Source organism: Xiphophorus maculatus, chromosome 14 (genome assembly GCF_002775205.1).
Source record: "Xiphophorus maculatus strain JP 163 A chromosome 14, X_maculatus-5.0-male, whole genome shotgun sequence".
In the NCBI taxonomy this organism is placed as follows: Eukaryota; Metazoa; Chordata; class Actinopteri; order Cyprinodontiformes; family Poeciliidae; genus Xiphophorus; species Xiphophorus maculatus.
The window spans coordinates 1,749,638-1,765,659 of record NC_036456.1 but is presented as its reverse complement, the minus strand read 5'-3'; the positions used below and the strand labels follow the sequence as shown (position 1 = coordinate 1,765,659).

Genomic DNA, 16,022 nt, shown 5'->3' with positions numbered 1-16,022 from the left:
ATCTAGATCTCATTTTCAAGAGGGACCTGAAACAAACTTCACTCCCCGTCGGGGAATCGAACCCCGGTCTCCCACGTGACAGGCGGGGATACTGACCACTATACTAACGAGGAGATAACAGTTCCTCGTTAGTATAGTGGTATAGTAGTATAGTAGTATAGATAACAGTTTTATAACAACTGAGAGTAACATACTTACTTTATTATGTAATAAAATGACACTATATGCCTGGAAAATACATGATACTTCCCCTTTAAAGGCCACTTTCTCTTGTAGATGAATACAACTGGAGTTTGTGCTTATATCTCTTCTCTTTTGTCCTCTGGGGATCACTAGGGTGAAGCAATGTGTTTTTCAAAGGGGGTGTGAATACCTATAAAGCACTCTTAACACAAACTGATAGGCGCTTGGTTCAACAGTCATTCTCAAGGACCTCGGAGACTTCGAGCAGAGAAACATGGACGGTATGTCTGACGGACACTTTCTGATCAGCAGAATGGGTCAAGGTTAACACAAGGCAGACAGAGAGAGGTTTAGTCCAAAGGCTAAGCCACGGATTCCCCCTGCCTTCTTTTCTAACCGATCAATGTCATTTTGTTTCACGTCAACCATTATAATAAAAAGAAATGAACCAAACGATTGTCGTTATTTAGTATATGGTGAGAGAAAGAATACCTCAAGTCTTCAAAAAAATCCCAACAGACCAAAAATGTCTTGCTGATACATCCTTGCCAACCGTTATTGCCTAAAATATTAAAGAAAAAAAAAACTATCTACAAATTAAGCCCGTTTGAGCACAGGGGAGGTGAATAAAACTGTTTTTACAGCATCAGATTCGGTGAGCGCTCTACGGCCCATTACCTTTGCTAGATAGCTGTCTGTAAGATATGAGAGGTTCTTCAATAAAGAGCTCAGGGTTTGCGCCATTGATGGCGTTTGATACGGTGGAATCAGAGCCCCCAGGCTTAGCTTATGCACTCTAATCCTCGTGGAGAGATAACGCCAGACAGCCTTTAATGTGGCGCGCACGCACAAGTATTTCCACACATCCCATCAAATACCACTCAGAGCGCACAACCTGAAGGGCACAAACAGTGCACACGCGCATTTACATGCGCCCTAAAATCTCTGATACGAAGCCGTCGTCGCATTTGATGTTATCTCTGAAGTCCACACGCGCTCGCAAACAAACACACGTTCGTGCGCGGGCGCTGTGAAAACACTCGCGGTGCCAGATCAGAGGCATGTTGGTTATCTGGAAACAGGACTTCTGTGTAAGGTCTGTCGTCGCTCCCTAAACCGGGAGGGGAGGCTCAGCAGATGAAGTGAATTGGCTTTCAGACTTGTAGTCGAGTACACGCAACTTCCTTTTTATTGCCAGTGAAGCGAGAGGCGATCAGTGTTGTGTTTTACTGCCGTTTCTACTCCGCTTGCTTCATTCTGTAGCACATCGGAGGCATCAATCAAAGACGTGCCTGACGCTGAGGAGTCGTGAGCATGTGGCATGTAAACATCTCCATAAAGCATTTCCAGTCACGCCCTTACAGACGCTGACCTATCGGATCAGTGACATCCATCTCCGTTATGTTTTATCTCTCCAATCGAGGAACAACCCGCCATCACCGTATTCATCATCCAGCACATCCTGCGGCCGACGTTCGAAAGAGCCGCACAATGTTACAGATGGCAAACCTCCAAAAGAAAGATATAGAGTCAATGCACACCAATTAATGGGTGCAATTTCTCTTTGAAAATGTACTATTAGATGTATTAGAAATTTATATTTACACCCAGGGGGCTCATTTTTTTAAATGTAAAGTTTACATTAAATAAAATACACTACAAAGTTAGAATAATAGATATTGATAATAATAATAAAGGACAATGTTCAAGAGAGAGGCAAAGAGAAAAGAGCACAAAGGGAAGCAGACAGGACTACCAGCTGGGTAATTCTTATGCAAATTTTTTTGATTTAGCAATTTGGCACAAAAATGAGAGGAATAGGAACAAAAAAAAGCTTTGAATAAATGGTTTCAGCTACAAAAAAAGGAAAGAATATTGATTGTGTGATGCTCAGATGATGAAGAACTCACTGAAATGTGTATGTAGCTCATCAAATGGAAACAAAAGTTGCTTAATGTACAGCAACGCCCGTTAAATGTTTTCAATCCTTAATGAGACATAAACTCAGTCCAACTAAATTGAGAAGCAAACAGCAATGTGGTTCAAATGCATATGTGAACGCCAAGCAGACCGGAGGCCGCTCCAAAAGCATGGAGCAGACTACAGAGCAGGGCATTCTGGGTAAATGCAACCAACGCATACGATAAGTTTTTAGGCAGGCTAGAGTTTGCTTTTGGGTCCTCATCAGAGTTAGATTGCATATTCACATTTCCCCAAACAGACCAGACTTTCAGGGCAAACGAACTCCAACTAGCGTTCAATTAAAGCGGACTAAGCAGGGCTGGTGTGAATGCATCCTTCGTTTTCTCCCCCAAATATGTTTGGCTTTGCACTACGTTGTAGGGGTCTTAGGTCACGTAAAAGGTGGAAGAAGTTCCTTTGTGTCATCACAGTAACCTGTGTGGGCTTTCTACGTGGTCATGGCTGTGGCTGTGGCTTTAGCGAAGGCAAGCTAGATCATGACCAGACGTTGTCCTCCTCTGACAGGTGAAAGGACAAAGATGTTTATTCATGGGGGCGCTCTGATTAAAAAGAGGCTGTAATGAGCGCCGCAGCTTCGGCTTCGGTTGGCACTCGTATGAAACGGACGCAGGTGCAATGAGAATCAGACAGCGAGGCAGACGGGGAGACAACGGAGACGGGGGAGAGGGAGCTTCAAAAAAAAAATGGGAGAAGGCTCGTTAGGAGAAACGCGGAGTGAGGCAGATCTGCATTTTACTTCTGCTCTGTAATTAACAAATGGATTAATGGGAAAGAGACATGCACGTCTGCCAATGCCACCGCAATTAACAGTGGTTGGAAAGTTTCTTTCTCCATGGATGCCTAAGGGGAAGCAGGAGTGCAGGTCATGGCGTTCTGCTCATTGGATTCCTGTCTCCTGGCATTTTGCTTTGTTTCCTTTTTATTTTGCGTTTGACTTTTGTTTATTGCTCCAGGATCGAAAATACTCTTTTTTCCTAAAGTTTCCCTTTACTCCGCATTCTTCTCTTTCTGTTATCAACCAACACTTAAAAGAAGCACTATGTAGCTTTTATAGAAAATGTTTTTGACATATTTGTTAAAACTGTCACCATGACAGTGTAATATGAGACAGATAATCTGTGAAAAGATTGTAGTCCTCTGCCCTCTCCCAGTGCTACTATTGCCGTCTAAAGAAGTGGACCAAAAACAACCAATCAGAGCAAGGAGGAGGGTCTTAGCGCTGTCAATCAACCCCATGTAATTACTGTTCAACATGCTAATGGCGGAGAAACAAGTTACCGTTACAGAAAAGCTGTTTGGCCACTGTCATCAGTGGACATGCTAACTAGCCTTAGCATTCACAGCAGGCTAAGGGGAAGACATAAAGTGCAACAAACATTCTTTCAAGTGGTTCAAAAAGTGTAAATTGGAATTCTGAATATAATGTAAAATAATGAAGCATGACGTCACTCAGAGCACAAAGCATAGAATTAGACTGAATAGATCTGCCCTGATGGATTGGCCACATTGTCATTGATAGCCAATATAGAATTTTCTTCAATATCAGATCCGATACAGATATCGGGTTGGTTCATCTCTATTTCAGAAGAGTTTTGGCCGAACTCCCAAGGAGTCTCTCTCTTTTTCTTTTCTTTTTTTTATTGTTGAATCGTGAACACGTACCCTAACTCAGTCAGTTGTAGCCTGCAGTGCTTTATGATCTCCTTGAATGAGTCATCGATGTGCTCTTGGAGTCATTTCAGAGCAAGTCAGCCAGTCCTTGGAAGATTTACTGCTGTTGCATGTTTTCTCCATGACTTTTTCACCATGGTGTCTTGTGTTTTCTTTTCTATCTCATTGAATCAAACCATCACTTAAAAAGTAATACGATTTTGCAGAGCTGTAGCTGGATCTTCTACAACATTCATCTGCTCAGTCAGAATCATATAAACCCTTTAAAGATACAGCATGTAACTTTTTAATGAACGATTTTTTTGTTTCACATTTGTTGAAGCTGTCACTATGTCGTGACACTATGTTATGAGAAAAAAATCTGAAAATAATCAAGCTCCTCTGCCTTCTGGTTGTTTCTAGTGCTAATTAGAAACAACCAATCAGGCGCAGGAGGTGGGTCTTAACGCTGTTAAATCTCCCACCTTGCTCTCTGTTATGCTAATGCTAGCACTGGCATGCCCACTAGAAGGATACAAACACACTAGGAATAACACTTTCATTCTATTGGCTGAGAGGTTTCCAGGCAACAGCACTTTTTCGTTCCAAGAGTGAGCACAAAATGATTTCCAAGCGATCTGAGAGGTCTGCAAGCGGCGATTTGATCCGAGTAGAGAGGAGTTTTGAGTGCAGAGAGAAAGGTTTGAGAAAAAACAGTGAGTATTTGAAAGAGAGCAGAAGTTTTGAGTACAAGCATTACAAGTTTTGAGAAGACATGAAATCCTGCTTTCAAACTGAAAATGTGTGCTCTCAAATTATGGCAGAAGAATTCTCCCATTTGGCATCGCCTGTTGTGAATGCTAAGCCTAGCTAACGGACGGTGGAGAAATGGTTTTTCTGGAACGGTAAGTTGTGTCTTCTTCACCATTTGTGCATTTAGCAACAAGTACATAAGGTTGATTGACAGCGCTAAGTACCGCCTACCGGCTCTGATTGGTTGTTTTTGGGGAGAGGTGCATTTCTTCAGGAGATTCACTGATTATCTGTCTCATAGCAAACAGTGACGACATAGTGACAGTTTTAAGAAATATGTAAAAAAAAATCTTTTTTCATAACTGTTATTTATTTTGTTTAATGTCCGCCTCAACGTTGAATAAAGAACCAGATTAAGATCTAGAGTTTAGTTTGATGATAGACAGCTTTGCTACTAAAAAGCCTGGAATAATGAGCTGCTTTGTGACCCCCAGCTGTAGTCACCCACAGAGCAAAACTAACAGCTTGTTTGTAAGTGTCTGTGCCTTTCTGTCGCTATACATCAGTTCATGTGGGCGTGTGCATGAGCAGGCAGCAGGTGGTGTGTGTCACGGGTGGCTCGTGCAGGTGTCAGGTAAGAACGGTTTGTGAGGTCTCCGTGCGAGATAAGTGACGACCCGCGTTGCCAGACTTGTCGGCTCCAGTCTATCCGCACGTCTTTATCTCCAAAGAACACACCTATGGACGTGCACACACCTCCTGGTGTGTATGTTGTTGATTGTCGCTTCTCCAAGAGGACGGCCCCTGCTCGGCGACAAGGAAATAAATGGAGATTTGGTCCGGCCAACCCGTGCGGCGATGTGTTTTCTAATAAAATACCTCTACTTGGGATGCGGTTCGTTTGCTAAACAAAAAGATCTGAAACAGTTCTTCCTCTGAGGCTGTTCTTCTCTTGTCGTTGTATCACTTGTCAGTCAGTGTGCTAAGGCTTGGATTAATTACATCTCTGGAAGCCACTGTTCCTTCCAGTTCCATTTACCGATTTGTAAAGCCTCTGAACTAACACCCACATATGGCCTCAGAGGCTGTGAAACTGTTGAATAGAAGGTATTCATAAAGATCTGATTCAGTTAGTTACACCTCGTACTGCTGATGGATGTAAAGAGTGGGAACGCGCAGGGCGATGTCAGGTGTCAGGACATGCTTAACCCCGTGTCGCCTAGAGACGCAGCACACCCGAGGACGTTTCCACCTCAGGTTAGAACTGGACTTTCCTTCCTCTCCAGTGTATCACTGGGAGAACTGCAGAAGGTTTGACCCAAATGGGAAGTTTTTTAGGGGGCAGAGGCAGCTGACGCAGGATGCCTAAACTCAGCCACAGATCAATAAGGCATGACTCAGATGGAGCGCTGGCTTAAAAATAAAACACCTTTGTTCTTTTTTCTTTAAAAAAACTGACAATAGACGGAAAATATCCTAAAACACTGGATGTCTGTGAGTTGACCTGAATTCAAAATGGAGAAAAAAAGAAGTTGCAAGACATACTTGTCAAACAAGATGGTGGCGTTAAGGGGTGCATTGGTGAGAAAAAAGAAATCCAAATTTTCCATGTAGTATATCTTCTGAACCAGTTTATCGCCAAGCTCTAACCAGATGTATGTGTGAAAACGAACTACCTATTGCCAAAAAAGGTGACATAAAAGAGCAAAATGTTCTAAATGTGACTCAGTTCAGGTATGCCAACTAAGAAATGAACTTAACAATGTCACAGTAGCACTGAAATTCATTTGTACAATCAATAGAGTAGATAGCTGGAGCAAATGGCTAAAATTAGATACAAAACCATCCTTGGTGACACATCTGATTGTATAATGCTGTCTAAACGAATACAGTACATATAATTTGTAGTGCCTTCCCAAACTGTTCATAAGTCTTATACATTGTCACATTTACATCAGCTTTAAAGAATTAAAACACTTAAAACACTACAATACAGAAATGACACAAGTTAGGGAGTGATGCATGTTTTTCAAATTCATTTACAATTATAATCCATTCTGCCTCCTGAAGTCCGACACCCCAACATATAATCCAGTACAATGGTTTGGAGGATTAGCAACCACAGCTCCTAGCTTAACTAAAATCCATAAATACTTCAGACCCAACTCTCTAAAAACACTTCTAACTGCCTAATGAAATAGTTCAAGTGTCAAATGTACTTTAATATGCATTGATACGCAGAGTGGGAACCCTTATAAGAACTGCATCAGAAGCTAACGTCTACAGTCTTCCTTGTTTCTGCTCTTTGGGGTTCAGACAATCGGCGCCAAAGGAAATAAATGCCACTCCTGGATTGGCTGCTTTACAAACTCTATGAAAAAATATGTGAGCACGAGCATTTCCACGAATAATTTAATTCCATGGAAAAATCGGCGGTTAGGTGAATCGAAGAGGATCCGCTGTACAAGGAACTAACTGCCTTTAGAAATCCCATACTTAGTAAACCAGAACTGACTTGTGCACAACTACATCTCACCATCATGAAGACAGAAAACTCAAGGATAGAGTTTTGCAGACTTCTGAAATAAAATCATCATTGAAGGTAAAGTCAAAAGAAGTTCCGTTTGCAGTTAGGCTGCGTGTTGTCTGAGGTACATGACACCTCAGACTCCACATCCTAAATGATTTAACCTTCATGAGTTTTAGCCTGCAGCCGTCTGCACTGGTGGGAAGCCCACATTATTCCTTCTCAGCTTTTAAATGTCCCTCAGCACTGGAGGAGTAGAAAGACGAGATGAGCCTCAGAGGGAGGTTTCAGCATGAAAACCGCAGATGTACCAAGAAAACTTCACCGCTACTGCTTTTTTTTTCTACGTCTGATTTGCTGATTTTCACTCTCTGTCCTCATCTTCCTAGCACTTGTTCCCCCCATCCATTTGCCGCTCCTCAGCTCCAGACATTTATTTGGCGGCGGCAGCGGCGGTGGAGTGATCAGGTCTGTAGTGGGTCGAGGCTTTTCTGCCTGATTGTCTGATGAGTCGTCTGAATGGGCGTTTTGAGAGGGGAGGAGCGGCTGTCTCGGCCGCGGCGTGAGAAGCCTCTCGTGCGCGCCATCACGCTTCTCAGAGCGGTAATGAAGGGATCCGGACCTCCAGTTCATATTTGATGTGAGATGTCTTCATTTATTTAGGTCGCTTCTGTCCCCCTTCCCTCCACCCCTGGACTGTCATGGCATTTTTCTGTTTTATGCATCAGAAATGTTCTGACACTTACAGGGAGTGAGAGTCAGTAGTGCCTCATGTTAAATCATCTCGGATTTATAGGGAGGTAGCTGCAAGCAGGAGTGAAGGCAGGGGCGGGGTGACACACATGTATACCAGTAGCGCAGTAAGTGCTTCTGCCCCAGCAGCACTAAACAAGGCCAACAGTCTGCAGTTATGGACAGTAAATAGAGCGGAGCACTGCCTGTAAATAACCAGCAGCACAGCCTCATAAATTGGGTGTGCGGGGGTGTGTATGTGTGTGCCACTTACACACACAAGCTGTGTTGTACCGCATAGATGGACCCTCTCTAACCCCCAACTTTCAAATTAGATGAAATTGGTGTCAAACGTTTGTGCTGGTTTGAGCAGAGAACATCTTCGCTGTCGTTTTAAAGACACAATCAAATGTTTCCAGAGTTCGGGGCGTGCCGCGGTGGCGTACTGGTTAGTGCGACCCATGTTTGGAGGCCTTGAGTTCTCTACGTGGCCGTCGCGGGTTCGACTCCTGGACCCGACGATCCTTGCTGCATGTCTTCCCCCCGTCTCCTTCCCCTTTCCTGTCAGCCTACTTTAATATAAGGGACACTAGAGCCCACAAAAAGAACCCCTGGAGGAGAAAAAAAAAAAAAATGTTTCCAGAGTTCATCAAAGGTCAAACAGCCAATCCACAATTACACAGTTGATTCAGTAAAGGGTGTATTGGAAGCTACAGAGTGGTAGGTTTATCTCTAGTGAACCCTGGAATCATTTCCCTTTTTTAAATCTTCAAAATGACCCAAACAAAATTTTTTGCCACACAAAAGTAGCACAAACGCAGCACAGTCTATTGACACCATGTTTTGTTTGATTTTCTAAATGCGGACTGACTGGTTGACCTCCGATGACCTCCGGAAACATTTATTCATACCCTTAAAATGATGGCAGCACAAATTTTTGTTTGTGCTGCACAAACCAGCACAAATGTAGCCCAGTTAATTTAATCTGTATTTTGTTTGTGGACTAATGTGGACTGCCCGGTTGACCTTCAGTGATCCCTGGAAACATTTGTCAATGTCTTTACAACGACTGCGGCACAAACAATCATTTGTGCTGCACAAACGTTGGATAACCATTTTGTTGAATTTGAAGAAAAAGGGGAGGAGCAGCTTCACCCAGGTTGTAGATGTTTCCTTTTTGAGAACTCCGCCTCCATACGTTTGCCTTCATTCGTCCAGGTTACGTATGTGCGGCTGCTCCCAGCAGTTAGCGGACGGATCCAAGCTCCCTCCAACCTTCACACTCCCACTCCCCCGCTCGTAGAGCATCACAGGTCAGAGCGGGCGTGTGGGCGTGTGTGTGTGTGTGAACACAGTTAACACTGGCGTCCTTCCCAGTGACCCGATCAAGGTGGGCTTTCACACCGGCGTGGAAATGTGTAGCTGGACCCGAGCCGGGAGCGCGGGTCTGCGGTATTGCTGCTCGCTGATGGAGGATTTTGTGTTTCATGTGTTTAGAGCTGCACAGCATAAAAAAAATAAAAAAAAACCTTTACAAGGTCACAAAAGGAGGAAGCAACTGAAGGGAGGAAGGAAAAAGAAATCAATCCAAAATTAATTTGCTGCATTGAAACCAAATGAGATATTTATTGATAGGAGTGAACATTGTTTCTGCTTTCGTCCTGTGCATTGGCAGGTTGTGTTCTGAGGACATTTGGAAAGTACAGATGATTTTTTTTTTTTTTGTTTGCCAGAATGAAAAATGTATATTTATTCCCAGCTCAGCCTAACAGAGGGAAAACATCTAACTGTAACAGCAAATTTCAGGAGGTGAGGCAGTTTACAGTGTAGATGTCTGATGCTTTTTCATTTAGTCAGTAGGATGACAGTGAGCTTTTACGTAGTTTAACAGTATTTTTTTTTTAGCATGTGTATTCATAAAATAATGACATTTTGGACTCTGGAATTTGGGATTTTGTGCATTTGAGGTAAAGACTGTATATATATATATCCAAACCCTAGAATTAACAACGGGTGTACTTACTTTCAACAATGACTGTACATATGCAAGCATGGAGACAAACATAACACACAATACATAACGACTATGTATGATAAAGTTCAAAACAATACAATTCATTACAATGTGATATAATATGTCATCTGATCTGATATGAAATGATACGATGCAATATGGTGTCCCTTTGTTCTTTTGCATCACAGCAGTATTGTTTACAGACCAGTTTTAATCACAAAGCAGCCATAAGACGGCATGGTCAGTGATATTTGGTTAGTTTCAGAACCGACTGGGTCACTAAAGCTCTGTTACAGCTTCATTAAGCGGTGGAGCCGTGTACCTTTCACCTGACGCTAGCAGTTTGTATTCATGTTTCAGATGTTATTAGCCAATCTCACCATATTATCACAGTCATAAAGTTTTTCAATTAGGATTCCTAAAATCTTATAGCCAATTTTCTGTAGCTCCGAGTGGCTTTGATATTCTGGACAGAAGCTAAAACATCAGGCAGTTTAGAGGTTTTAAAGCAGATTTGAACTATTTACAGTGTGATCTCTTAGCACTGCTTATTTAAAGCTAGTGCTAAACACGGCTAATGTTGTCTTCTTCCACGCCTGTCTTCTCCTTGTAATAATTAGAATTGTTATCATGGCACATTTCTGTTTATGCATTCATACCCACACACACGTACACCCCCGCCCACACACACCCGTCTTCCCCTATAGCATCTCTCCTAGTCAGAGTGTTTGTTGATTGTGTTGTCAGGAAGCAGCAAAGTGATGCTTACACCAACTTATTCCTCTGTCACTTTTGAGTGTGACCATTAATTCCTCTGCAGATGATGTGTGTGTGTGCGCGGTTGTGGGTGTGTGTGTGTGTGTGTGTGTGTGCGAGAAACACTTGTGCTATGACATATGGTATATATATTCAGTGGGTGTGTTGAGGAGGGAAAGAAAAAGAACAAATTGAAGGCCAGGCTATAAGTGTTCGCTATCACTGTCCTATCATTTACTTGGCATATGATTCATCATGGCTGACGGCCACTGAACCGGCACGGCGGGGGTTGCTATGGCGACGCAGCTAAGGAGGACAGAGCACCTGCGGCTGGAGAGACGGCGGTGTTTATCACCTGCTGGGGATGCGGCGTCGCGCTTCGGCAAGAGCAGCCGCTGACACACGCGCGCCCGGGAACATGTGTTCGCTTCGCAGCGACGCAGAAAATACGCCAGAGTTGGTATAAGGAAAAGCGCATCTGGTACTCCTTAAGGTGACATTTTCCCAGAGTTCTGACGATAATAGGACACCTTCCTCTGCTCCTTCTTGTGCTTCGCTGTCAATGAGATTTTACACCTTCCTGTTGCTTGTTTGAGCGAAGACACGTCATTTAAAAAAAAAAAAGAAGAAGAAAAATAGCAAAGTTTGATCCAACAAAGACATTCACAGAGAATTGCAAGCGGAATAAAAATTGTACGAGCAAATGAGTAGCCTGGTATAAATTGTGCGTTTTAATTCAACGCCTCGTTTATTTTTGATACAATGCGGTTGATTTCAGAGGCTTTGATATTAGCATTAGCAGTAAAGTGCGCTTCTAGATTAAGCAGTGACAAGAAGGGCACAGTCCACGCATTGTTGTTCGGCTCCTTGCTATTGGCACTAAAAGCCAACGGCAACATGTTCCTCTTTGTTCTAGGACTTCAAACAATAAAGCAACGTGTTCACAAATATAGGCTGCACCTATATGTATCTATATGCATCTACAGTATATGTGTGCTCCTGGCTTAATGAGATACAAAGGAGCAAAAACAGAAACTTTATAGCTGCAAGTTCCAGTGGACTTTATACGCGCCATATTACCCATGGTGAATACTGAACTACGGGCAAAGTTTATGGTGGAATTCTTGTCTTATTTCCCACTGGAAACAATTGCTTGCTTGAGAGGGCTCTCGCAGTCACAGCAGGGATAAAATGTGGCCGGAGACGCATGCTGCAGAAATTAGCATTAAAATTGACATTCGTTCATTGTTTTAGTCCCGCTTGTCCATGATATATGGTGCAACAATCAATCAATTTTATTTATAAACCATCCTTCATACTAAAAGCAACTCAAAGTGCTGCGGTGGTGGAGCTTCAGCTGTCATTGGGACAGAGACCATTCATAGATTCAAAGACTAATAAGAGAATTTTAAAATCAATCCCGACCTTAACAGGAAGTGTGCAAGCACCGGCAGGATGTTCTCTTACTGCCTTGTACCATTTAAGACAAGAACAATTTAAAGATTGCGCCGCTGCACGTTGCAGCAGTCGTACACAGCAGTCGTAGACGCTGTAGAAAGCGCTGGCCGACCTCGAATAACAGCGAGTGGTGAAAATCCAGGCGCGAGGTTTGAAGTCACACCTGGAGAGAAAAGACTTTATCTTTGACCGAGAAAGATTCCACCACGTTGACTAGAGCAGTTTCAGAAAGACCAGGAGCTTCTTAAAGAGACAGACGCACATTTTCAAGGCTTTAAATTAAGAAGTCAAATTTCTTTTAATTTTCATTCAATGTATGCTGCATTTCTATAACTGAAGTTACTTGATTGTGCTATAAAATGGCACTATATGCCTGGAGAACAAATAATGCCCCTCTAACAGGTCTTATCAGAGTGCTTACTTGTCTTGATCATACGATTAAAATTTTCTAAGAAGTTAAACCAGAGTTTCCACTAAAGTCAATGTTCCCTCCATTTTACAATTCTCTCCTCTTTTGAACACTTGTAAACAACGACAGATTCTTGATGACTTTGTGTTCACATTAGCATCTTGTTAGCACAAGATGAATTAGCAACAGGGTGTAGGTGTTGACATGTCAGCGGTTGAGTCCAGTCTTACTTTCTCACAGTCTGAATTGGGTGGGGGGGGGCATAAATTCAGGGACTAAACGTTCAACACCATATCGTTCGCCTCGCTTCTCAGAAAAGACGTGAAGCAAGAGAGACTTTTGTTTTTCGTCTCTTCTGTTGACTTCAAGCCGACGTCTTTGAAGATTTATGCCTGCCATGTAAACAAAACTCTGACACAGCCCCATACTGTCGGCGACAGCCTCCGTTGCTCTACGAGCCGCTTTGTAGGCGCCGCAACAGTCACTCCTTCAGAGCGCTCTGAAGCAGCTACGCCTCGTCGTGTTTAGCGGTGCCTTTTAAAAGCAGTTCAGACTTTTAAACACTTGGGTGATTAACCCGTCGTCGCATCGGGGCACCGCTTTCACTCGCCGCCCAGGCAGCGCGGGTTTCCGGGCTGCGACACAGTCCCTTTCTCACCGGGCGATTCCATCAGCGTTCTTTAAAGATTTCATCCACATTATGCATGACTGTCACAGCAGTCGCCCAGGTGTTACACGGGCCAAAGGTTAAAAGAAAGCAATTTATACATTTAATTATTCATTATCGGTTGCTGTCTGCTGCATGATAATATGACATTAACTTCCCTGTCCTTTGTACTTTTAAAATGATTATTTTTATTTATTTTTTTGGTTTTATTTAGTATAAAACTCTGTTTATCTGCAGCAAACATTCATTTACCCATTAATGTTTCCTCCTCACTTATCTGTGGTATTTATAGGGCTTTTACTGGAACATTTAAGGAGCGCTAATGGCTAAGTGTGCATGGTCAGTTAACTTTGCTCGTGTCTTGCACAACCCAAAATCTCATTGAAGCTGTAATCGCGGCACCGGGATCAGGGAAGTAAACCGGGGAACAACAGTAATTTGTGCTTTTTGTTGTGGCCCAGGTGGATAATGAAGTGTAGCATACGGGCTTTGTCGCTCCCCTAATGGCTCGTTTCATTTATCATACGCCTTTGGAGATTCAAACAAGCAATTCATTCTGACCTAGAAGCTAGGAAATTTAAACGGTGTCATTATCGTCTACGGCGGTGATTAATAATCGCCACTTTAGTTTGCATAAAGCATCGTTGGACGGCGCACCGTCTCTATCATGTCAGCTGCAAAATTAACTTCTCCCTCCGAGCAGCGTTCTTCAACTTTTTTTTTTTTTTGTCCTTTTTGAAGGATATCTTCTCCTTAAACCAACTACACCAGATCGGACACAAGATATTAAGTCAAATTCATATTTTTCCTAGGGTGAACCACTTTGTTGGATCCTAATGGAACCTGTTGGGTTTAAAACCATGCACTAACCAAAGATGACAAGATGCTGATTCTGCAATTCTAATTGGAACAAAGACAATTTTGCCAATTTTAGGCTGAACAGAATTGGAACTAGACTGAAAACTATGGGAGAACCTAAAGGTTTGGTGCTTTCCTTGGATTGTCTCTCCTTTAGGATTTCAGGTGATCAATTGGACAGTGGAGTCTGGTCTTAGTTTGCAGGAAAGCTAGATATTTGGTATTCTGATTTTAACCATGAAACTTCTTATGTTTGAATCATGAGGAGTGAAAGTGTCCCACTGGGGGTATCTGAGGAGAAGTGGTGGATTGGCTAACGACAAGTCCGGATGTGACCAAACACTCTGCGTACAGCACCCTGTAAGAGGCATTCCTCCTGTTACTCCAACACTTCATATAAAATTTTGTGTAGCAAATTACCTCCTGTGTTTAATTTAATGCCAATATTAATCCATATGTTCTGTGGCGACTTTAGAGTTTTGTTTATGATCAAACAAACATTTGTTCCTGGTGATCAAGGAGCAAAACGCTGAGCAGTTTGCTGCAGGATGGGGTTATGAAAACGTCTGATATTGAAGATATCGATAAATAAATCTCTGACATATTCTTTCTGTCATTTTGGCTTCCAGAAAATAGATATAATTTTTGGTAATTCCAGCTGACCTAAAATGAGAGAAGTTTGGTCTGATGTGTCTTCGGAAACCGATTTAACAAAAAAAAAAAAAAGGGTGTATGTAAACTTCTGGTTTTGACTGATCTGAAACAAACTGTATAAGGAAAAAAGGGGTGATTTAAAAGTTTTACAGCGGAGGGAGTTTGAACTCTCTTGAAGTTGAATTTGCCGTATTGTTGTTGCTGTCCACTTTATCGACAGACCTCTGTCAGCATTCACTGCATTCAACTCTGACTGGGGAGGGGGAAAAATAGCACCGAACAAAAACTCTCCACCAAAAAAAGAGGAAACAAAGATTTCTTCTGTGAACAACAGCAGCAGAAACGTGAAAGTTTCTGAAAGCCGTCCTGGCAGCACTGCTGGCTTGGAAGCCGTCGGATTACCCAGGTGTGGAGCTAATAATCCTCGCACCCCGATTTCCAAAGACACGCCGCCGAAACAGATTAGGCTATCAGATTTACTGCTCATCCGGCGCTTTGCTTAAAAACATCATGCGCGTGGCGCGCAAGCCTTGATTAGCCAGCGGTGAGCTGCGCGGCATGCGGCGGCGGGAAGGCAGGGCGGGAATGAAAGGACAACAAGGCAGCCAGCCAGGCACAGAGCTGTTTGCTTTATCCCTGTTTGCTCAGTTTAGCGCAGGGCAAATATTAGCCTGAGCGCTCAGGAGCCCGTTCTTCTCTGGCAGCTTCAACATCCAACTCTGCCTGCAGAGACCAAAAAAGAAAGAAAGGGAAAAAAAGCTGCTGGGGGGATCTGAAGGTAGAGGATGAATGGGCGAGGGACAGCTGGGTAGTTGGGGAAAAGGAAAAGGTAGTTGGAAGAAAATGAAAATAGCTTAAATGATGGAAAACAACATGAAGGAAATAGGAAGAGGCGGTTTGTGGCGTTGATCAATCTACGGTCCAAATTAAACTTTAAGAGCGGGTTTGGGTAGAGACTGTTTTTTGAGGACATATCTGGTAAATCTGCATTTACTGGCACCTGTTCCCCTCTTAGTGTCTGTGAGCTTCTGTTTACTGACGACAGGTTCACCTTAAACACCTGCTTACGCCACAGAAACCACTGGAAGTTTGGAGGCTTTTCTTTCACTTTCATAAAAGTGGCAGAAAAAGAGATGAAAAGCATTGGGGGGGCGACAACATATTGATGCAAAATGAATTTCATTTTTTGTTTGTTTTCTCAATTTTACCCCACATGAAAACAGAGCCTGGCTAAAATATTCATGTGTTTTTTCCACGTCTGGTCACGATGCGGCTGCGAGGTTGACCTCATGTACCAGGCTGTAGCACTTGAAATGAAACACAATTTCAACAATTCTTCCATTTAGAAATCTGAAAGGTGTGGCGTGTTTCTGTATTT

General features: G+C 42.9%; 1 protein-coding gene and 1 non-coding gene across 10 annotated transcripts in view; one reads left to right on the top strand and one right to left on the bottom strand.

Moving 5' to 3' along the window:
- Positions 1-16,022, top strand: part of LOC102219889 (neurexin-2) — an 813,998-nt gene that overhangs the window by 713,953 nt on the left and 84,023 nt on the right. The gene's annotated exons all lie outside the window — the stretch shown is intronic.
- On the bottom strand, positions 42-113 carry trnad-guc. Its single transcript has one exon. It is a non-coding gene; the product is annotated as a tRNA-Asp (tRNA).